This window comes from Mastomys coucha, unplaced genomic scaffold (assembly GCF_008632895.1).
Source record: "Mastomys coucha isolate ucsf_1 unplaced genomic scaffold, UCSF_Mcou_1 pScaffold14, whole genome shotgun sequence".
Classification (NCBI taxonomy): domain Eukaryota; kingdom Metazoa; phylum Chordata; class Mammalia; order Rodentia; family Muridae; genus Mastomys; species Mastomys coucha.
The window spans coordinates 135,552,394-135,560,089 of record NW_022196896.1 but is presented as its reverse complement, the minus strand read 5'-3'; the positions used below and the strand labels follow the sequence as shown (position 1 = coordinate 135,560,089).

The following is a 7,696-nucleotide window of genomic DNA, read 5'->3' as shown; positions in this document are numbered from 1 at the left end:
TGTGCGTGCGTGCCACAGCATGCTTGTGGAGGTCAGAGGGCAACTTGTGGGATTAAGTTTTCCTCTTCTACCATGTGAGTCCAAGGGATTCAACTCAGGTCATGAGATTTTCAATTTAAAATTTTGCAAGTTGTACTGGCATTCTCATTTTAAAAACAAAACAATATTTCACAGTCATCCCAGGGAAACAACATATTTCACAAGGATAGGTAAATTTAAAAGAAATTCCCTAGAGTGGCTCTTGTCTTAACATATAGTGAGATCCCACTTGTCACCTCAGTTGGAGGGGAGGTGGTATGGCAGGTCTGTACTCTTGGCTTTACCACTGAGATGTTGAAGTACAAGTGTGCATCTATGCTCCGGGTGCTCTGGAACAGCATCATTTGGGAGCTCTGATGGCAAAGCTTCAGGAAACACATAAGAAAGTTGGAGGTACAATCCCTGGTTTGGGGTCCTGGACTGTATGAGCTATGAAGGCCAGCTAAGCACTAAGCATGCCCTTCTTGCTCTCTGCTGTTGGCTGTGGCTATGCTGTGAACCTCAGATGCCATTCCTCAAGTGCCGTCCACCTTGATTTTTAAGGCAGGTTCTTCTGTTGCCTGAGCTTACTGCTTAGGCTGACAGGCCAGTAGTCCCAGAGATGCATCTTTACCTGCAGAGCCATCTCACTGGTCCTTAGAATCTCTTTAAGCCTAATTTAAAATATATATATATATATATATATATATATATATATATATATATATATATATATATAAACATTTGCATTTAATCAATGAGCCACTCTGACATCTAAATCCCCAAGTGGCTGCCTTAGAAACACCAATAGACCAAAAATACAAACACAGACACAAACACAAAAAAGAAAAAAACAATAAAATATTCATTGGCACAAGAGGAAAAAAAAAAGCTAGCAGTGTTAAACAGTTAATCTCTTGGGAAATGATTGTTGTGGCGGTACAAGTTAGTCTGTAATCATGCCTGGGGAAAGGAGGGAAGAAGCCAGTGTCATACTGTGCTACAGATTGAGTTGATAGCTAGCCTGAAGTATAGGCCACCTTTGAGGGGAGGCTGTTAAAAGAATTAGCTTGACACCTGTGGGGTGTGGCCCTGCAGGTTCTAGTGGAGGCCCTAGGTGGAGACTCAGCCTCGGCCTCGACCACACTATTTCTGTCCAATGACATCTGTCCTGGCACCTAGGTATTCAAACATGGACCCTGAGGTTTGTAGAATGCATCCAGCATTTGGTGAGTTTGGTGCAGCCAGGAGTCTGAAAGGGAAGGGCATTTGGGGGGAAGCAGATTTTGTGCTACATGTAGGAGTGGGCCCGTGGGGAAGCAAGGGGGATCAGCAACTGTGCTTACAGTGGATTGATGGGGATGAACCTGTACTTCCAGCTGGGTGGCTGGCAGCAGAGGGCTTTGTGGGAAGGAGAAGAGGTATCATCCCGGGCAGACTGCTGCAGCTTGGCCAAGGAGGGGTCGCTGCATCTCCTGCTCCAAGGATTGCTGGATGAACCAAGCCTCAACTTCTTCCTCCTTCAGTTTGAGTCTGGTGGCCATGATCTTTCGAGCCTGGAGGTCTGGGTATGGTTCCATCTTAAAGTGTTCTTCCAGCTCCTGAAGCTGCTCCCAACTATACTTCTGGTCAAGGAGACTCAGGGTATAAGAGGTCGGAGAATTCAGAGATGCTTCCATCTTGTCTGTAGCTCACTCCAAGTGAAAATTTTTAAAAAAGTATTTTTAAAAAATGTATTATATGGGAGTACACTGTAGCTGTCTTCAGACACTCCAGAAGAGGGCGTCAGATCTCATTTCAGATGGTTGTGAGCCACAGTGTGGTTTCTGGGACTTGAACTCAGGACCTTTGGAAGAGCAGTCAATGCTCTTAACCTCTGAGCCATCTCTCCAGCTCCTTAAGCCTAATTTTTAATCACCAGGAAAATGCAGAAAATATTAGCTCACATCTCAGAGAGGTCTTATGGATATTGGTTGTTGTCGTCTGTAGAAAGCATTTCACTTCCTGTCTGGGTCTTTACAAATATTCAAGATTCACAAGTTATTTTCTTCAAGGTATGTTGACAAATATTCTGCCTTACAAATACTTCATTATCATTATATATGTAGTCATCTTTGGTTTTAAAAACTTGTTAAGGAATAGGACCAAGCTGATAAGATGAAATGAATTATGTAATCAATAAATTAAATCAACCCTTTCCCTGTCTTTCCATATTACTTAGACATATGACATGTATAGACTTAGAATACCATGGATAGATAGATACTCAAGGATGATCTTGCAGGAACTGTCCTTGTGCAAAGTGACTAAGTGTTGCTACCCAGTATAGGAGTTGTTTCATGTTGTCACAAAGACATTCAGAAGGTTTGTTGTTATTAATTATATGCTTTAAGGGAAAATGCATTGGGCTTTACAGCACAAGGCTTTAATCCCAGCACTTACGAGAGACAAGTGGATCTCTGTAAATCTGAGGCAAGTCTAGTCTACAAGAGCAAGTTTCAGGCCAAGCCATCAGGGTTACATAGTAAGACCCCGTCAAACGAAACAAACAAAAGCCTCAAGAGTAAGTGTTTGGTATAACTAGCAAGCTTTGGTCTGCTGCTTGTTTAGCTGTACTAGGGATGGAACTAGAAAACTTTGTGCCCTACAACTGAGGATGACCAACATCCTCAGCTACCATGCTGCAAACCTTGTCATCCAGTGAAGAAATGTTTTTTGACTTTGTTTTAAAGTAATGAATGGGGTTGGAGCTATAGCTCGGTTGGTAGGGTGTTTGCCTGGTAGGAAGGAAGCCCTGAGATGCATCCCCAGCATCAAGTGTACTGGAAGGGGTACGTGGGTGGGAGTTTAGGGGGAGGTAGGTAGATTGGGGGGGGATGAAGGAAATTTCCAACAGGGTTTGCTGTGTCTTCTCTGTTGTTCTTTTAACTTAACAGAATGTTCTGTGATCTGGCTACGAAGTGTTTCATCTCATCTTCTTCAACAGTCCCTCAAAATAAATATGGAAGAATGAATTCATCAGAATAACAAAGCCTGTGCCCCTCCCCACCACCTTTTTTTTATGCAGGCTTTCACTAGCCCTGGCTGGCCTTGAACTTACAGAGCTCCTCCTGCCTCTGCCTCCTGAGTGCTGAGATTAACAGCATGAGCCACCACATCCAGCATGAAGACTTGGTATCTTGTGCTTCCTGTGTTCTTTTGGTGAAGTCTGACATGTGATGAGTCTTAGGTGTCTGGTGATGTATACATTTTCATTGGTGGCATGTAAGGAGTTGTGCATGTGTGTGCACAGGTGTGTACATGTGTGTGCACACGTGCATGCAAGTGTATGTGTGTACACATGTGTACTGAGAGGGGTCTTCAATCACTCTACACCTTGTCTGTTTTTGAGACTGAGTGTTTCACAAACCCTAAAGCTCTTCAATTTGGCATGGCCAGCTGGTCAGTGAGCTTCAGGTGTCTATATGCCTTTGCCTCCAATGCTAGGGTCTCAGGTGACTACCACATGATAAGCTTTTTACTTGGGGTTCTAGGGATTTGAGGTCAGGTCTTTATGCTTGCATGAGTGGTGCTTTACAGATTGAGCCATCTTGTCAACTTGACATAAAAGCTGATTAGTGGCTCTTTACTAAGAAGGGACAGCCACTGCTGGTGTTGCTAACTATTTCTTAGCTCCTCATTAATGGCTATACTCATCTGAAACTATTTACTCAGTAAATGAAGACGCTTTGGGATGGTTCTAAGTAGATAGCTGGAGAAGCCGAGGAGACTCAATGATGGAATTTCATTGTGTGATGCATGTGGTTTACATTTTCTCCTTAGGCAGCTGTCTCAAAAAAAAAAAAAAAATCCACCTGGCTTATAATAGCAGTCTAGGTCATTTGAAGGTTCTGTCTGGTATGGATAATAATGAGAAGTGTTATACGTGGCATCGATGGAGCCTTTCCAATCATAGCCTGGCTTGGGTGCCTTCAGAGTGCTACTCCTCCATGCCCCCACCTTTCTCTGTTTTAATAGACACTTGTGCTGTAGGTATTCATACTTGCCTCCTCAAATGTAATCCTGAGTTCAGGCCTCAGAGCCTTCCATGACTGTTTCCTAGTATCCTTACCAACTACTGTTGGATAACAGCCTGAAATGTCACTGACATAGTTGCTTAGTTTCATGTGCATGTGTATGTGTGTGTGGCTGTGGCTGTGTGTGTGAGTGGCAGTGTGTATGTGTGTGTGTGTGTTTCCATCCACCTTTTGGATACATAGAGGTAGGCAGAGATTTTTTTTTGTCAGAAAAATATGTGTCAGGCAATATATTAGCACTTTTTTATTATTATTTTAAATTATTTAGTTATTTACTTGCTTTCAATCATGTGCCATGGCTCATATGTGAATGTCAGAGGTCACTTCTCTCCTTCAGTCTCCTTCCATGTCGGTTCTGAAGATGGAATTCATATTGTTAGTTTTGAGTTCTCTTGCCAACCATAGTGTTTGTGTGTGTGTGTGTGTGTGTGTGTGTGTGTGTGTGTGTGTGTGTTTGTGTGTGTCTGTCTGTCTGTCTGTCTGTTTTTTTTTTTTATTATAAGGTATAGGATCTAGTCCCTCATAGTAGGCAAGTTCTCTAGTATTGAACTGCAAGAAATGTCTTAGTGATAGTGGTAAATTCTGATGATGTAAATCCCTGCCAGTCAAGAGGGATGAGTTCTATCCTTTGCTTCATTGCTTCACAGAAATCCTGAGGTAAGGGGCTGGAGAGATGGCTCAGTGGTTAAGAGCACTGACTGCTCTTCCAGAGGTCCTGAGTTCAATTCCCAGAAACCACATGGTGGCTCACAACCTTCTGTAATGGGATCTGACACCCTCTTCTGGAGTGTCTGAAGACAGCTACAGTGTACTCTATACATAAAATAAATAATCCCTAAAAAGAAGGAAAGGAAGGAAGGAAGGAAGGAAGAAAGAAAGAAGTAAAGAAGGAGAGAAAGGAATCCTGAGTTAAACAGGAGTTTAAATGGAATCACGAGTCTTGAGTGCAGTGCAGTTGACTAATGGGAGCCTCACCCTGCCCTCTTTTCTTCCAGGAGTCTCACACTCCTATGAGCTTCAGAACAAGAGAGGATTGTGCCTCATGATGGTTCTGTGTCTCTGCCACTGGGGTGCTTAGCACCAGCCTCTTGGCTGCTATTTCTCTCTTCCTGGGTGAAATATCATGTTCTGTCATTCTAAGGGTTAAGCACGACTTGATTTTGCTTGGACCATTCCTAACAGGCCTTTATTCAGTGTTAATAAGTCAAGATATTTTGGAGGAGGTAGGTTAAAGGATGAGTGTGATGTGATGATACAGTTAAGACCTTGAGTAATTACCTTGCCATTTCTGCTTCTACAGTTTGGACATCCTGGTGAGGTCCACTTCTGCGATTTCACACCACACCTGACACCATTCATGGTGACACTAATGGAGTTTGTACCGATTGCTTTTGAAGGCTTTGTGCCCACATTCCATCTCTTTGACCATATAATCAGGTCAGGGTCGATGTCTGTACAGGCTGGGCTGGTTTTTCCACTGCCACCTGCAGCCTCCTGAAGGCTCTTTCTCAGTGTTGCTCAGCATAGCTGAAAGAGAATTGAACTGAAGAATCCTCAGTCCCCATAGACAACAGCAGCAGTGGAAGTCACCTCATGGCTAGGCTGGAACCCTGGGCTTGGTGGTGCCAAAACAGAAGCTGTCCTTCCCAAGAACACTGGGATTCCACCAAAGTCACACCTTTGCAGGAAGTCCAATTTCAGGAAGCTTTAAGTTGGTACTTTGGGACTCTAGTAATTCCCTAAATCCAAACAAAATCAGTTCAGGACTTGCTCCCCTGTGGTCTCTGTGCTCAACTCTACATTCTCCCTATATTTACTCTTCCTTTTTAAAAAAACAGATTGGTGGGCTAGCAAGATGGCTCAGTGGGTAAGAGCACTGACTGCTCTTCTGAAGGTCCTGAGTTCGGATCCCAGCAACCACATGGTGGCTCATACCCACCCATAATGAGATCTGACACCCTCTTCTGGTGCGTCTGAAGATAGCTACAGTGAATTACACAGGAGCGAGCGGGCCAGAGCAAGTGGGCCGGAGAGCAGCCATACACATGATGGCTCATGGCCATCTGTACAACTACAGTGTACTCATACATATAAAATAAATAAAATAAATCTTTTTAAAAAAAGATTGGTTAATTGTTATTTTATTTATGCGTATAGGGGTTTGGTCTGCATGTATGTCTGTGTACTGTGTGTATGCAGTACCCACAGAGGCCAGGAGAGGGTGTCAGATCCTCTGGAACTGGAGTTACATATAGTGAGTCACCATGTGGAGAACTGAACACAGGTCTCCTGCAAGAACAACAAGTGTTGTGAAATACTGAGCTGGCTCTCCAGAGCATCCCTGCATTTATTCGTTTCATACCTTCCTTTAAAAAAGAAAAAGATTTACTTATTTATTATATTTAAGTACACTGTAGCTGTCTTCAGACACTCCAGAAGAGGGCATCAGATCTCCTTACGGAAGGTTGTGAGCCACCATGTGGTTGCTGGGATTTGAACTCAGGTCCTTCAGAAGGGCAGTCAGTGCTCTTAACCACTAAACCATCTCTCCAGCCCCCGGCATTTATTCTTAAATATTAAATAAGCAATACTATTCTGAGACAGGAAACATGTTTCTGTGACTTTGCAGAGCTACAAACCAATACTGAAGAAGGTGATGGCAGATGGAGCAGGAGGGGAAAAACAGAACTCAGACATAAAGACCAAGTCAAATCCTTCTGTAATTCATTTCCTTGTCCCACCTTGTTAAGTTTTCTCTGATCTCTAGAGCATGCTAAAAGTTCAAGCATCAATAAACCATAGAGAAGCCTTGGAAAAATTCTTCTTTAAAAGAGCTTTATTCAATCTAAGATCTTTTGCATAATGGTTTTAAAAAGGAACATGGTGAGCCCAGAAGATAAGTTAAAAGATAGCAAGAGGTTTTCTTTAAAGAACAAAATAGATTAATACACATTTACCCTTTTTTGCTTAAGTAACCCAGCTTTGCATGACTTTTATTTTAACAATAAAAGGTCCTGTGAGAGATGGTGGGTAAACTTGACAATCTGAGTTTGATCCAGGTCCACATGGAGAAAGGAAAGAACATATTCCTGCAAATTATCCTCTGAAATCCACCTGTACATACACATAGACACATAGAAAGACACATATATACACACACAAAGATACACATAGACATACACACATAGATACACACATGTAGATTAAACACACATAGACACACACATAGATACACACATAGATTAAACACACATAGACACATACACAGAGACACACACATAGACACATACACACATAGACACACACATAGATACACACACACAAAGATAGACACACACAGACACACACATAAATACACCCACATAGACACACACATAAACACACTTACATAGACACACACACATAGACATACATACAAAGACATACACACACACATAGACACACACACATAGATATATACACACAGACACACACACAAAGGCATACACACAGACACACACACGTAAATACACACACATAGACACACACACATAGACACACACACATAGACACACACACATAGACACACACACATAGACACCCACATCAACACACACACATAG

General features: G+C 42.5%; 1 pseudogene; it reads right to left on the bottom strand.

Moving 5' to 3' along the window:
• Positions 1 to 1,360: 1,360 nt before the first annotated feature.
• LOC116089505 lies at positions 1,361 to 1,697 on the bottom strand (annotated as a pseudogene).
• Between the last annotated feature and the right edge of the window lie 5,999 nt (positions 1,698 to 7,696).